At 40.0% G+C, this 16,544-nt stretch overlaps 1 protein-coding gene across 1 annotated transcript in view; it reads left to right on the top strand.

Annotated features, from left to right (window-relative positions):
* The window catches only part of SGCD (sarcoglycan delta), a 371,321-nt gene that overhangs the window by 124,274 nt on the left and 230,503 nt on the right, over positions 1-16,544 (top strand). Inside the window, exon 3 of the mRNA XM_077924624.1 lies at positions 9,278-9,461. The gene's annotated coding sequence lies outside the window, so the exon portion shown is untranslated. The remainder of the gene's footprint in view (positions 1-9,277; positions 9,462-16,544) is intronic.

Here is a 16,544-nt window from a genome sequence, read left to right on the forward strand (position 1 = left end):
GTTACATCTGAGATGAATTTGGGTCAGTAAACTTTATTTCAGTGTTGCTGAGAATTGTCTGGAGTAGTTACTATGCAGATACATTGCTGTAGGCTTCTTTTTAGCTGTATCTGATTGTTCAAGGGTGAGTGGCTAGGAAAAAAAAGTTTGCTCCTTGAAAAACATTTATGCTAACTACTGACATTAAAGCATGCAGCATTACAGTTCTACATTGATTTCTTTATATTTGATATGCTTTCAGAACTTTTTTCTTTGGAAAGGAATAGCCATGTAAAAAGCCTCCAAATATTAGCAAACAAGTTTTATGTTCAAAGTTAGTTTGTTCAGTTCTGTTAGGATCTGCTTGCAGAACAATTTGTGACATTGGAGGCTTTAGATGCCTACTATTCTGTTTTTTGCATTAGTTTTACCCAAGGATGAGCATTTATGTGGTTCCTCAACACACTTTAGTTATTTACAAGGGAAAGAGCAGTGAAGGGTTAATTAGTAAAATAACACCTAGGACTGTAATGAATCACGCGGAAGAGAAGCTGAGCTGCCCACTGGAGTTGTTCATTTGTTGAATCATTTTATGCTGGATGCTTTTAAGTTTGAAACATAGCATGGGACACCAAATATGACAGGAAAGTAGTGGGGGATGCAATTATGGAAATCCTAATTTTCATGTCCCACCTTTAGTTATCAATTGCAAACACATTGGTATTAATCAGCCGTGAAGAGCTGGCTGTGCATTTCAAAAGAAGTATTTCCTACTGCAGAGGTTCTAAATGCTCCTGTTTCTACAGATTAATGGATGTCTTCCTTTCCCTGCATCGTGTAGCATGCGCTGTTGTCTACTTTCACATTAGTCTCAGTTATTATTATCCATCTAAAACTTTTTAAAACACTTGCAATTTCAAAACACAACCAAAAACAATTTGGGAGGGGGGGGGGAAACCACCCCCAAAACTCTTTTCTTTTGTCCCTCTTTTCTGAGTTGGGAAAATATGAACTGGTAAAACTTGAAAGACAGAAAAGTTATGGGAAATTATAGATTAATGATGGGGCCCTGGCAATGTGGCTATGCCTTGTCACCCCCTTGCCATGATCAGAGTTTGGCTTGAGCACACCAGTATAGCAATCCTCTTCATCATCATCATTTTGTGATAAAGGTGGTTATGGGCTTGCCTGCCTGTTCCCCTTGTCCCAGACTTACAAGAAACTAAACCAGATTCAAGTTAAGCCTGATCACACTATTCCTTCACTTCTTTTTGTTGTTTGCTGTACAGAGTAGGTGAGAGTATCTTTATAGTAAGGAAGATGAAATCCTTCAAACTCCTTGTCTGATTCTTACAATGGAAATCCTTTTCCTCATGAACATACTGCTGAGAGGTTTTAACAGCCAGACTTGAATAGCTGTATGTATCTCTGAAATAGTGTAGCAGGGTAAAGTGCTAGAAGACCCCCAACAAGGATATACAAGGGATGTCAGAATCAAGAGCAAGACCTGACATTACGAGGGGAAATGCTATTCTTGACCAAATGCAAAAATAGGACAAGTATAGAGCAAAATGCTCAAAAGAGCTTGACACCCAGCAGCTTCTGTATTGTGATACTTTTGGGCAGATCTTCAAAATGAGTTCATCACAAGCTGAGCTTTTTTGAGATTCTGGCTAAGAACCAACTCTGTCATAGTTGTAAAAGAGGGGTTCTTTTAAGAATTACTTCTCTGATTACCTGGCGAGAGGCTAATAATGGTTCAAATTTCATGTGGTTTAAAGCCGACAAATTCTATTTATGTGTCTTACAGCATGCAGCTAGCCTTGGTATGAAACCCCTTCACATGAGTAATACATTATCATAGTTGCAATCAGAAAAGTTAAGCAGAGTTTACTTTCTTCCACAATATTCAGTTTGGTGTTTTGGTTTGGTATTGCTCGTTGTTTAAAAGGCTTTCTTAGAAATTTCTTTCTCCCCTCACCCATCTCTCTCCCTCTCCTTCCCCACCTCAGAGACAAAACCCATGTTGCTTCTTGATTGGATGTGAATGCTAAGTTTACTCAGCTTTGCAAATAAGATTTCTCATCTGAAAGTGTGGGTATCCATTTTGAGCTGAGGTAACTAGAACTTTATGTGAACTGCCCTGAGACCTTCAGGTATAGGGCGGTATTGAAATTAAACAAACAAACAAACAAACAAACAAACAACAACTGCACAAAGTATTCCAAGTGTGATGACAACAGAGATTTGTATAATGCCATTGTGAAATTGCCTTTTTGACAGCTGCAACACACCGAGTCAACATTACGATATTCACCACAACCCCAAGATCTCTTTTCTGGTCAGTCACTACCTATTCAGACTCCATTAACATATATGTGAAGTTAGGAGTTTTTGCACAAATATGCCTCACTTAACCATTTTAATGCCTATTTGGGGGAGATGCTTTCAAAGCTCCTTGCAATCCCTTTTTGTTTTTACTCCTCTGGACAATCTAATTTCACCTGCAAACTCAGCAATCTTACTGTGTACACTTAAATCCATATCGTTTATGAAAAACTTTAAAAGCACCAGTAGCAATTCAGATCCTTGGGCAACCCCGCTTCTTTCATCTCTCCATTGTGAGAACGGACAATTTGTTCCTACTCTCTGATTCCTGAAGTCATTATGGCTCCATTAGCTGTTTAGAGCATGGTGCTGATAATGCCAAGGTCACAGTTTTGATCCCCACATGGGACAGCTGCATATTCTGAGGGTTGGACTAGATGATCCTTTGGGTTCCTTCCAATACTACTATTCTATGAGACATCTATGATCCTTCTATGACTAGTACTCTAATCCCATGACTACTAAACTTACTAAAGCATCTTTTATGAGAGATTTTATCAAAAGCTTTTGGAAAGTCCAAGTGCCTAGTGTCTATTAAACCACCCCTATCCATGTGCATATTGACTTTTCTACATTTATGCATAGAACACTTCTAAGATTTAATTTTTAATTAAACACAAAGCATACCTGTTCCTCATCAGTGTAGGAGTGCTTTCTCTCTTGGGAAGAAGGCATATGCATGAAACTGGTGAGAATGAAATCAAATAATGAGCACCATTAACCCGTGTCTTTATTTCATTGTATCAAGGCACCTTTGAGGTGTTCTTAATGACATAAAGGAAGAAAGAAAGCAGAATTGCAGCACCTCATTAGATTCATATCTGTAGATCCATGCCCCTTCCTGTCATTTTCTTGCAGGGCAAAGTCATAATTTAATTAATTAATTTTACAGAATAAGTCTGACCTGCCAAGCAGGTAGAGCCATCAAACTTTCCAATTACTTGTTGCCAATTTCATGGAGAGTTTAATTATCTGCTCTTCCCTAGGACTGGAGGCTCACCTTTTTATGCCATTCAGGTTCAGGAGAAGAGAAGATTTCACAGAACAACAAAGTGACACAGTCACTTGTATTCTTTATGTTTAATGATGACTCAATGTGATTAATAGCATATGGCTGGACCATGTTCCTGGTGCAATGGGGGAGGTTTCAGTGTTATTTTCAAATTTGCTTTCTTGACAAAAATGTTTGGAGCCTAAAATAAGTCAGCAGAAGAATGTTTACAGAAGGAAGTATTCCTGGCTCTGTCTTATACCTGCAGCTATCTTTGCTCCCTCAAAATGCCTCTCTGGAGGGTCAGGGAGCCCTCCTGGATAATCTGGTATGGGGAACAAGCTCTTGGGAGAGGAAGGAATCACCTGGTTTGGATGGAGATGTGAATTACATAGGGAATACACTAAAAGGGCTGCGACTTTCTGAAACCTGCTGTATACCTCATAGAAAACTTAGGCTTGCATGGATGTATACATGAAATGGGCCCAAGAGAGAATAGAGCAGTGACTTTTATAATGTCCTATACAGTGGTACCTTGGGTTACAGACGCTTCAGGTTACAGACGCTTCAGGTTACAGACTCTGCTAACCCAGAAATAGCACCTCGGGTTAAGAACTTTGCTTCAGGATGAGAACAGAAATCGCGCGGCGGCAGCAGGAGGCCCCATTAACTAAAGTGGTACCTCAGGTTAAGAACAGTTTCAGGTTAAGAACGGACCTCCAGAACAAATTAAGTTCTTAATCCAAGGTACCACTGTACTGTGAGAGCTTGAGGAACAAGAGGGAAGTGTGGTTGTGTGCCATCAAGTGACTGAGGGTGATATTCAGTGCTATTAAAAATCGAAGTAGGTCTACTGAAATCAGTGGGTTTAAGTACAGGATATCTCTCTGACTCAGTAGTTAGGATGAACATAACAGATTGGAGAACTGATCCCAAACTAACAAAATGAATTCCAATAGGGACAATGCAAGGTTCTACACTTAGGCAGGAATAACCCGCTGCACAAATATAATATTGGGGGGATGGGACGGGACACTTTGCTTGCCATAAGTACATGTGAAAAGTATCCAGGGATCTTAGTAGACCACAAGCTTAACATGAGTCAACAGTGTGATGCAGCAAGAAAAGAAAAGAATAAAATAAAATAAAATGCTAACGCTGTGCTAGACTGCATCATCAGAAGTATATTGCCCAGATCAAGGGAAGTAATAGTATCACTCTATTGTGCCTTGGTCAGACAATACCTAGAAAACTGCGTCCAGTTCTGGGTGCCACAGTTTAAGAGGATATTGACAAGCTGGGACATGTGCAGAGGAGGACAACCAAGATAATCAAAGGTCTGGAAAAGAAGGAGATAAGATAACCATCTTCAAATATCTCAAGGGCTGTCACATGGAAGATGAAGCAAGCTTGATTCTCCTGCTCCAGGGGGTAGAGAACCCAAACCAATGGCTTCAGTTTACAAGAAAGGAGATTCCAACTAAACATCAGGTAGAACTTTCTGACAGTAGGAGCTGTTAGACAATGGAACGGACTCCCTCAGAGGGTGGTGGATTGTCCTTCCCTGTAGATCTTTAAGCAGATGTTGGATGGCCATCTGTCATCTATGATTTTGTTGAAATTCCTGCATTGCAAGGAGTTGGACTAGATGACCCTTGGGGTCCCTTCTAACTCTACAGTTCTGATTCTATTAATTCAAGTCAAGGAGAAGAAGAAGAGGAGTTTGGATTTGCTATCCCGCTTTATCACTACCCTAAGGAGTCTCAAAGCGGCTGACAATCTCCTTTCCCTTCCTCCCTCACAACAAACACTCTGTGAGGTGAGTGAGGCTGAGAGACTTCAGAGAAATATGGCTAGCCCAAGGTCACCCAGCAGCTGCATGTGGAGGAGTGGGGACACGAACCCGGTTCACCAGATTATGAGTCCACTGCTCTTAACCACTACACCACCTTGGCTCTCCACATACAATAATCTATGGGGTGAGGAGAAGGTGACATCACTGACCATAGTGTTGGCACGTTGCATTCCCCACTCCATTAAGAAGGCTCACAGTCTCTTCCTACCTGCTCAAATTGTGGCAATGGCAGAGGGAATATTGCTAGCAGGTAAGCAACCTCTTGCAGAGGGAGGGGACATAGCTGCATTGATTCAAAGCAAAATTGCTGTTCCATCAACATGGCAAGGATCTCTCAGAAGAATGGGGACAGAGTTTAAAACCTCAAGAAACAAACATTGCTTCGCTTGAATTCATATCAACAGATACAACCAAAGCAGCCTCAGAGGCTTTAGCTACAGGGATTCAAAATGTGGATCAGCTACACCATATGCATTTGACAAGCCTGGATTTTCAACTCCCATCATCCCTGACCATTAGCCATATTGGCTGGGGCCAGGAGATGGAGTCCAACAGGATCTGAAAGAATACAGATTTCCCACAACTGTACTAAATGTTTGTTCTCTCTAGTTATGTCTATTGTTGCTTCAACATAGCAAAAACAATACAATTCAGGCTTCCAGGTCTCACTAGTTTCTGATCATGCTACAATACACTATTAAGGGATGAGTGTAAATTCCCCAAATGTAGCCATGAGTTACTCCTATCTCCACAGTTAACTCCAGTGCCATCTAGTGATTAAACCGCACAGCATCTTTATAACCATTCAATGTAACGCCTGCTGCAAAGTTAATTCATTTGCTTTCTTTAGTTTTTCATTAATCCAGTTTGCATGCCATTTTAGTAGTTTTGCCATCCACGTTACAAATCAGAAATTAACCATTGCAGATGTAAAAAAAGATAAGTAACCACAGAAAGGGTGGAAGGGGAGGGGGTAGATTATTTGATGCTTTAAATTGGTTGTGTGAATTTATTTTTGTGATAATTTTTATAAAATGAGAAAATGGAATACCAGTCAACAACTTAATCTTTTAAAGAAGGTGAATTAGACCAATCTAGCCTGATCCACCAAAACAGTTCTTAATTTTTTATGTTCACTTGCCTATTGACCACAGCTGTGATGTGATTATACTGTGGATTGTGGATCCTGCTTTATCTGGTGAGAGATGGGAACGATTTTTGAACTTTCTGTGTGAAGAAGAATGAAAATTTTGCTGTACCAAGTGTATACTCTGGAAATATGGTTGTCATTTACTTTATAGATCTCTGCTGCTGTGTTTATATCCCTGTCATGGTAATGGCAAGGTCTGAGAGAAGCTTTATTCCTGTACTCAGGACCTAGAGGTTTGCTTTGTGGTCCCAGTTGCAGTGCCTCCCCTCCCCTCTCTAAGACTGTGGTGAAGTGAGAGAGTATAAACCAGGCATGGCCAGACTTGGCTCTCCAGATGTTTTGGGACTACAACTCCCATCATCCCTAGCTAACAAGAGCAGTGGTCAGGGATGATGGGAACTGTAGTCCCAAAACATCTGGAGAGCCAAGCAGTCTGGAATTAAGAATGGCCACCACTTTATTGATTACAGGTGTAGGATCAGGTATTGGGTGTATATCTATTTCAGCCTACTGCTGGAGAGATGGAACTGTATCAAGATCATGCCAAAGACCATCCCCCCAATGCTGTCTGCTACTGATCACAGGGAGGGGTCTATGCTGCTTATGGTTCTTCCAGAAAAACCTGAGTCTTGGATCTCTGGTTGGTGAACTCTTCTCAGGTTGATTCAGAATTAGCAGTTACAAGCATAACGAGATAACTCTTAACCACCCCCACCCCCGCAAAGAAACATTTGTATTTGATTTGATTTGTAATTGGGGTTGAACCATATTTTATTGCCTTAACATTCCATCTTTTTTAGTGCAGCCCTGGAACTAATCATAGCTCAGACTGAGCTAAGCAAACAGTCTGCAAAATGGATTGTTAAACAATCTAGGGAACTGTTGACTGGCAAATGATGTTCAGTGTGTATATACCTAAACATTATGAGCTCGTCATTTCGTATTCCAATAATTCTGAACTTTGCATATATGAGATCTACAACAAAATGAGGAGCTGTGGCTGTTTATTTACTGTAAAGAAATAAATTTGGAAAGCCCTTAAGAAGCCCACTTGGAGGGGGGGGGATTATATCTGTGAAAAATGGCTCCATAGCAATCACATAAGAATATAGGAACGTAAGAGGAGCCTGTTGGATCAGGCCAAAGGCTCATCTAGACCAACATCCTGTTCTCACAGTGGTCAACATGATACCTGTGAAAAACCCACAAGCAGGAATCAGTAGGGGTGGCAAATCCACACACCCACTACACTCTTTTAGAAAATTGGGTGTCACTTCTTAACTCTGAAAAGCACTACTTCTTCTAGCATTACACTTGTCTTAGGCACAGGAAACAGGAAGGAGCTCTTCTTCCTGTTTCCCCTCACTAAGGCTAAGTCCTTCTAACAATGGTGCAGTTCCAGAGGGAATCTTCAGTTAAGAATAGGTGCCCATTTTTTGAAACAATCTCCTCATAGCTAAGTTCTGCAGTGGGGAAGAACCCTCCACCCTCTGCTGACTGTGCCTGTATGTGTGGTGAATGTGACTGAATGGGCATTTCCAACTTCAGCTATGCCCATCACTAGCATGCAGCCATTAGAGCGGTGGGCTACCCTCCATGCTTCCCTCAGGCCAAAAGAAGGTAGTCACTCCTGACATATAGTGGTTCCTCGCAAGATGAAATTAATCTGTTCCGCGAGTCTCTTCGTCTTGCGGTTTTTTCATCTTGCAAAGCACGGCTATTAGCGGCTTAGCGGCATAGCGGCTATTAACGGCTTAGCGGCTTAGCGGCTATTAACGGCTTAGCGGCTTTAAGAAAAAGGAAACAAACTCGCAAGAACTCGCAAGACGTTTCGTCTTCCGAAGCAAGCCCATAGGGAAATTCGTCTTGCGGAACGACTCAAAAAACGGAAAACCCTTTCGTCTAGCGAGTTTTTCATCTTGCGAGGCATTCGTCTTGCGGGGCACTACTATATTACATTTCTTACTCTTCTGTAAATTGTGCTCTGCTTGCATTCCCATTTATTTATATATTTGGCATTTTACTTTTTTCGTTTACACTTCATAATTCACTGTCATTCATGATTTTTATAATGACTTCCCAACCTGACCTTCCATGGCATTGTTGGTAATCCTAGTGATACTGCATATCAGTTTATTAGTCTACCCTACTTTCCCCCTTTTTATCCCTCATTGTATTTAACTGTTGTTCATAGGATCACCTCTACTTGTAGATTAGTTTTGGTGTCATATTTTTTTAAAATAGTCCCCAAAAGGAGTTCCATTAGCCCTTTATCTTTTTTTCATCCTGGTCCCTTATTTTGGCTGTTAAATTGGCGAGTTCTGCAAATACTAATCTGCTTGCATTCCCCTTACAATTCCGCCCACTGCATTATAGGATTCGCTCTATAAAGATTCCATTTCAGTCTTCCCTATGCATTGTGATTATTTATCATTGCCTCAAAAAAGTGTCACAATAACTACACTGTATTGTGTGTTTTTTTCCGAATGAAAGTTGTTGTAGAAGTGGTTCACTCTGGTTTAGTTATTCTAGTTTGATTCTTATTTTGAACCATGGCATTTGAGCAATACACAGCAATTTGCATTTAATGCTCTATTTACCGGTAAATGTTTTCCAGCATTGTCATCTTACGGTGACCAGCCCCGATTATAATAAAGCACATCATTTTAGCCTACGTCAATTTCCTAATTTAGTATCACAGAGAAGGCAGAATAACACATGCACCACAATTCTTGAATTCAAAGATTTCCCTCAAAAGGTGATGGATTTTCAGGCTTTTTCTCCCTGCATGACAGTTCATTCCCATCAAGTATTCTGTTACATTCTGCTCTGAATCAGCCAAACAAGCGACCCTAGAATTTAACACCACACCTTCTGTCTTTCTTCTCTCTCTTTTGTTTTATGACTCTTAAAGAATTTGAGGACATTATAGTCATCCTCAGGGGGAAAATCTACATGTCTGTAAACGCAGAAGATTAAGACTGTGTGGAACTTGAGACTGTTCATTGGCAGCAACCTGAGGAATTTGTCTTCACTCTAATGTTGCTCTGAGGGGCGTGGAAACTGTATCAAAACTCTGAACCATCAGGCGAGCCAAGGTAAGCATCTCTTATTTTGTTAATTTTCCCATATTTTTCTCATTAATATAAAATCATAAGACTTGATTCGTTTAAGCACTTACTGGTGCTATATCATTGTTTATGTGATTTTTGTTTTCAGCTGATTTCATTGGTAGCCAGGAGCTTAGTTGATCTTACCACAAGCAGGCATCAGTAGCCTGAAAAACATTTTTCAAAAAAATATTTATAAAAAGAGGTGAAGGAATCACACAGTCAGAAGTTATTATCTTGATCTTATTTCCTTCCTGACCTTGAATGAAATATCCTGTACTGTTCCATTACTGCTGTGATTTTAAGTATGAGAGACTTGACTGGTTTTGTGTGGCATATCAGGTATGACACAGAGCTATACCTTTTGACTTGGCTGGGCAGGAAGAGATAAGAAAAAAGCACATTGTGTTTAATCATTTTTGGGGAACAGGAAATTGCACAGCATAAGCAAGCAGCTTATTCTAACAGATACAGAGGAGCTCACACTGCATAATTCCACAATTTTTGTTTGGGCCAGATTATTTCTAGAGAATGAATTAGTTGCTTGAACTAATTGAGTTTTGTTGAATGATAAATTGTTTACATGGTTCATGAGTACCTTTATCTTAAATGTCTGGTTCAAAGATGGAGATTTATACATGACATAAAAATTATGTACTGTTCCAGCTTGTTTTCAAGAGTTGAAGCAACCCAAAAAGTAATCAAGAGCTTCCTGCGTCTGAAAAGTGTTTTAAAAAACGGGGTCGTTATGGAGAAATGTATGTAGTCTTCTATGTTTAAGTGACTTCTCTGAACAGATGGGAGTTATAGATGGAAATGTGCACGTATAGAGTTTGAACAGGTGTAATTGAGCTGCAATTTCAGCAGGCAAAGGATTTGGCTCCCACACTTCTATATGTTTTGAGAGAGAAAGGGTATGTAGCAGTCTCCCCCAACTGCATACTATCCAGATACTTTGGACTAAAGCTTCCATCATCATTGGCCATTGGTCATACTAGCTGCAGCCAATTGGAATTAGGATTGATTGCCTTAGAAGTACTTCCTTGTTTTTTAATGGAATACCTGTCTAAGTCTCACTCAGCATGCACCATTTGTTTACATTGCAGTAAGGTATTACAAGCTTCTTTTACATAGTGTGTTGTATTGTTTACAGATCAAACTGAAGGTTATGTGTACACTTTTTCATTTCAAATGCTTCTTTTTCTTATGCATCAAATTTTAATCTTTTTTTTTGGAAAAGGGCTGTGCTTTAGTAATACACAGATTTAACTTTTTAAAAAATTACCATGAAGTACATTAATTTTGTAAGCTTCAGTGAAGGGATCTGTAGTGTTAATGTGATGTGCTTTACAAATTTCAATGTCTTTGTAAGATTGGTTCTTGCATACAGCTCTTGGATGGTTGGTTTAGCTTGAAGCCGCTCTGTAAACACTTTTTGCCAGTTACACTTATGGAAATTGAAATAGTATCACAGTTACTAAAACTGTTATATGTAGCATAGCCCTGACTCCTCCTTTTCCCTATCAACAATGTATCACAGTTACATTGTGTCATTAGGCAATGCAAATGTTTTGTTAAAAGGTAAAGGGTCCCCTGACCATTAGGTCCAGTCGTGGCCGACTCTGGGGTTGCGGCACTTATCTCACTTTATTGGCCAAGGAAGCCTGCATACAGCTTCTGGGTCATTTGGCCAGCATGACTAAGCCGCTTCTGGTGAACCAGAGCAGCGCACGGAAACACCGTTTACCTTCCCGCCGTAGCGGTACCTATTTATCTACTTGCACTTAGAGGTGCTTTCGAACTGCTAGGTTGGCAGGAGCAGGGACTGAGCAATGGGAGCTCACCCCGTAGCGGGGATTTGAACCGCCAACCTTCTGATTGGCAAGTCCTAGGCTCTGTGGTGTAACCCATAGCACCACCCATGTCCCTTGCATGTTTTGTTAGTCTAGACCTATTTGCTTGGAATGAATGTGGCTTTCGTTGCAGTTGGTGGTCATGTGACACAAAGTTAGAAAACCTTTTTAGAACTATCCCCGTGGCTTGCTGTATTAATTTGGAAATATCAATATGACTATCATCCACATCCTAATGTAAAAGGAAAAGGAGTATTTCACTCAGACACACACTGCATCTTTTTAATTGATTTGCTTACTTGCGCAATTTGTGCATTCATTGTGATTTTGATGCGATATACCGTATATTGAATACATATGTTGTCTGTATCTATCCACAACTTTCCTTTTGCCATTTACAAACAGCTATCTGTTTTTCTTTGTTCCGTGTTACAATATTTCTTCACTGCTCCTTCAATAGCTTCCTATTCCACGTTTACCCAAATATTTCAGCTATTATTGGTTATTATTATTAAACAAATTTAGAAACTACATCATGGCATAAAGCAATGTACTGGGTAGAAACAGAATAAAACACAGAAGCCCAAACTCTTAAGAACAATAAAATAAAATAATCTAACTCTAAAAAACAATAAAACCATCCACACAAGCTCTAAAAATGACAAAAAGCTATTATTTAGATATGAAATTGATCTTCCATAAATGACTGGGTTATACAGGAAAGCCTTCCTAAACAAAAACGTCTATAGCCAGTGCCTAAACACTGTGCTACACACCTCTCTGATTTTGGCTAAACACTATCTGACAGTAAGACGATGGTTCCGAGAATGAAAAGTATATAGTGTTAATCTGAAAATTCCAAAGCGTGAACCACCTAACAAGAAAACACACTATTCAGGCATAGTTAGTGGCCACTTCATAAAATGAAGCAAATGGAAATGTCAAGAAGACTGCTTTTAGCTGCACTTTAAGGTTTGTTGACAGTACAGTGATGAAGTTGGTGAGGAACTTGGGAATCAAGTTCAAAGGAATCAGGTATATTTAGCCTGGAGAATTTTATTTTTATTTTTTATTTTACATACTGCCCTATGCCCGAAGGTCTCGGGGCAGTTCACAGAATAAAATCAAAATATAAAACCACAAAAAATATAATAAAAATAAAAGCACCAACGACCCAATAACCCAAAATATGACAGCCATATTTACATATTTGAAGGAGTGTAACATAAGCGATGGAGGAATTTTTTTATTTTATTTTATTTTATTTTATTTTGCTGTTCCAGAAAGTAGGACCCAAACCACTGTTGACTAAACTTTCAGAAGAACTTCCTGCTGGTGCAAGCTGTTTGGCAGTGCCACAAGAGGTGATGGACACTCTTTCATTAGGGGGTTTTAAGCAGAGGCTGAATGACCCACAGGGGTACTGTAGTAGTGGATTTCCTGCACTGAAAGGTGACCTTTGAAATTCATTCTCACTCTGATTCTAACTCTCTGCAGGCTCCCATAACAGTTTAGAAAATATACATAAAAGCAGAGTATTGCTGATCATGTTTTAGAATATTTAAAGTTTAGCAAGAAGTGAGTCTTTCCTAGGCATTTACCTCACTGCTAAAGGGAGGTGTGGCTTATTATGAATCTTCTTAAATCCTTCTCAAGGCTTTGGGACCTCGATACCAAAGTGATGCACTTTGTATTTGTCTTGCCAAGTTGCAAGATCAGCAGACTCACTGTTAACATATCAAGTCTTGTGGTGTAGCACCACATTTGCAGCCCGTTTCACCCAACCTGTCCTGACAAAGCTTTCACTGAATCCATCACCTTGACATATACTGAAGCACAATTTCCAATAACAAATATCTCTGTACAAAAACTCATGATAGCATCAGCAGAACTGGGTTGACGTTCCTGAAAATAAGAAACTGAAGTCTAAAACTAACATGGGCCATAAAATAAATCCATCAGGAAGCAAATAATATGATGACAGTCATGTAGTCTTTCAGACAGTGCTTAAAAATTCCTCCTAGGTATCTTTTGCTCTTGATGATAATTGTACTATAGGTAAATGGCGTTTCCGTGCACTGCTATGGTTTGCCAGAAGCGGCTTAGTCATGCTGGCCACAAGACCCGAAAGCTGTACGCCAGCTGCCTCATCCAATAAAGCGAGATGAGCGCCACAACCCCAGAGTCGTCCACAACTGGACCTAACGGTCAGGGGTCCCTTTACCTTTACGTTTTACAATCTGTTTTAAATGTAACTTTGGAAATTCAAATTGCTCAAAAGATTAAGAAATTTTAGGGACGCGGGTGGTGCTGTGGTGTAAACCACTGAGCCTTGGGCTTGGGCTTGGGCTTGGCGATTGGAAGGTCAGCGGTTCAAATCCCTGTGACGGGGTGAGCTGTTTTTCCGGGTCATGAGCAGCACATGAAAACGCCATTTACCTTCCCGCTGGAGCAGTACCTACTGCCAACAGATGAATCGGTACTGCTCCAGCAGGAAGGTAAATGGCGTTTCCATGTGCTGCTCATGACCCGGAAAAAACTGTCTGTGGACAAATGTTGGCTCCCTCGGCTGTTAAAGCGAGGGAGCGCTGCAACCCCAGAGTCGTTCATGACTGGACTTAACTGTCAAGGGTCCTTTACCTTTACCTTTTTACAATCTTGGTATTTAAAAAAAAAAAATCAAGGGACAATTATTCCAGAGGAACATCCTAAACAATATGTGACCTTTAGGATATATCTTTGACAGCTCAGGTGAAACCTACAAGTACAGAAGGTATGTGTAAGGTATGCATCATGAAAATTTTTTCATGATGAACTAAATATAGGAGTACATGGACTAATATTTGTGGCATACAGTAAACATTTGACTGGTTGGTACAATTGAATATATTACTGTGGCACAACATTTCCCGCTTCCTTAAGCTTATTCCCTTCTGCCATGAGTTAGCAAGCATGGCAAAAATCAACTTGAGGTGCTTCCATTTTAGGAATACTTTTATTATTTGTGAATGTACCTGTGTGGGGTTTTCTGTGGGGTTAATGCCTTTAATAAAAATAAAAAGTCTAAAATTTCTTACTCTTTTGAGCCATTTGGATTTCCAAAGTTACATTTAAAACAGAATGAGAAAACTTTTATGATAACATTTCATTTGCCCCATAACAAGCCAAGATGCTGGCAACTGATGGCGAACATAATTAAAATGCTCGACAGACGCTGTATAGGCTCTAAAATTTAATTACATAAGTGAATGGTTGTATCCCTGAATGAACCTGCTGTCTTAAGGATAACAAAAATAATTGCCACATCTTTATGGATCTTAGGCTCCTTGCAAGCTGCCTAATTACCTGCATCATCATTGTAGTGTTATTAGAGCACTAAATATTAGTGAGATGTTAATGCCATATTAGTGAAGCAACTGTCTGTTCAAAGGCCAAGGGCTTATTTGCCTGGTGTGTGTGTGTTGCACTTCACAGACTGAATGACCCATGTACATTTTATAAGTTCTTTTGCAGATCAGTTCTCTGATGTTAAATTATGTTGCAAGGTAAAGGTAAGGTAAAAAGGTAAAGGACCTCTGGACAGTTAAATCCAGACAAAGGCAAATATGCAGTGTTGTTTTCATCTTGCTTCAGGCTGAGGGAGCTGGCATTCGTCTACAGACAGCTTTCTGGGTCATGTGGCCATCATAACTCACCCCATTGCTCAGTTTCGAACCACCAACCATATGATTAGCAAGCCCAAGAGGCTCAGTGGCTTAGACCACAGTGCCACCCACTCCCTTTAAATCATGTTGTATGCACCAATGGTGTCCAAAGCAACTCAGACATGTATATAATGTAAACATGAATGGGAATACCTAATATATATATATACATTGTATGCAGCTTTTAAAAGTAGTCCCATTCATGCTTACATTATATGCATGTGTTAGTTGTTTTGGATGCCATTGCTCTTTAAACTCAAGGTAGAATACAAAACTTTTCACCTTAGACATAGCAAACGGCTGTTTTACAAAATTCACGCATCCTTTCTGATATATATTTTTTTAAGAATACACATATGAATATGCTGCGGAACATTTGAGCTCTTTTAAATGAGCACATAGTCCAATTATGTTTTATTTGCAAAAGCACATGCAAAAATGGAAACATAGTACAATGGTACCTTGGTTTAAGAACAGCCCTGTTAACGAACTATTCTGTATACGAACTCCACAAAACTGGAAGTACCGTATTTTTCTGTGTATTAGACGAGCTTTTTAGACTCAAAAATGGTGGCAAAAAACTGGAGTCATCCAATACATGGATAGTGGCATGGGGGGAGTGGCATGCCCACCAGCCAGCTGGTTGGTGGGAGTGCAACTTCCCCCATGCTGCTGTGAGTGGGAAACGATCTCTAGGGAGTGTTTCCTGCCTGCAGCTGCAAGGGGGGAGAAGCTCAACAACTTTGGGCCAACTCCCCTCATTTTCTTATAAATGATTCCCCCAAAATAAGGGGGCATCATATAGACGAAAAAACACGGTAGGTGTTCTGGTTAGCGAACTTTACCTTGGTCTACAAACAGAATCTGAACAGTGGAAGGGCATCGGCGGCAGGAGGCCTCATTAGGGAAAGCATGCCTCGGTTTAAGAATGGCTTTGGTTTAAGAACGGACTTCCGGAACGGATTAAGTTCGTAAAACGAGGTACCACTGTAATGATTTGAAGATAAAATTCATGCTGATGTTTCCTTCCTTTTCTCAGCCTTCTTCCTAAGATGGTAGTGTGGCCAACAGAAATTTGAAGGGAGCAGTAAAACAAGAATAAACGTTAAATAATAGTAGGATTCTGTGCACTATTTTCCTTAGAAGTATAAGGTTTTTTAGAAGAATCTCTTTTTTAGCGGTATGATAAATGGGAAACAGTGACACAAAAATGGTTTAGGATGTATTTTATAGTTGGTAGAGGCAAAGGGTTAGGAAGCTAGCCGTGTGCTGGCATTCCTTTGTGCAATGCTTGTAGCAATGTCTTCCTTAGAACTGCTGGGAAAGGAGCCAGCAGAAACCCCATAGGTTGCTGCTTTATAAGAGATGACTCAAGAGCTCATTGGCCAGGATTTTAGTAGTAGCTTTGTTTTCTCCTCACTGGCAGTTAATCTAAGTTCACAGCCAATGTTGTCTGATTGGAGACTTACAACATCACCATTTTCTTCCTTGTCCTGTATGTGCTGGAGGAGCGC

The sequence above is a fragment of the Podarcis muralis genome, chromosome 2 (assembly GCF_964188315.1).
Source record: "Podarcis muralis chromosome 2, rPodMur119.hap1.1, whole genome shotgun sequence".
Lineage (NCBI taxonomy): Eukaryota > Metazoa > Chordata > Lepidosauria > Squamata > Lacertidae > Podarcis > Podarcis muralis.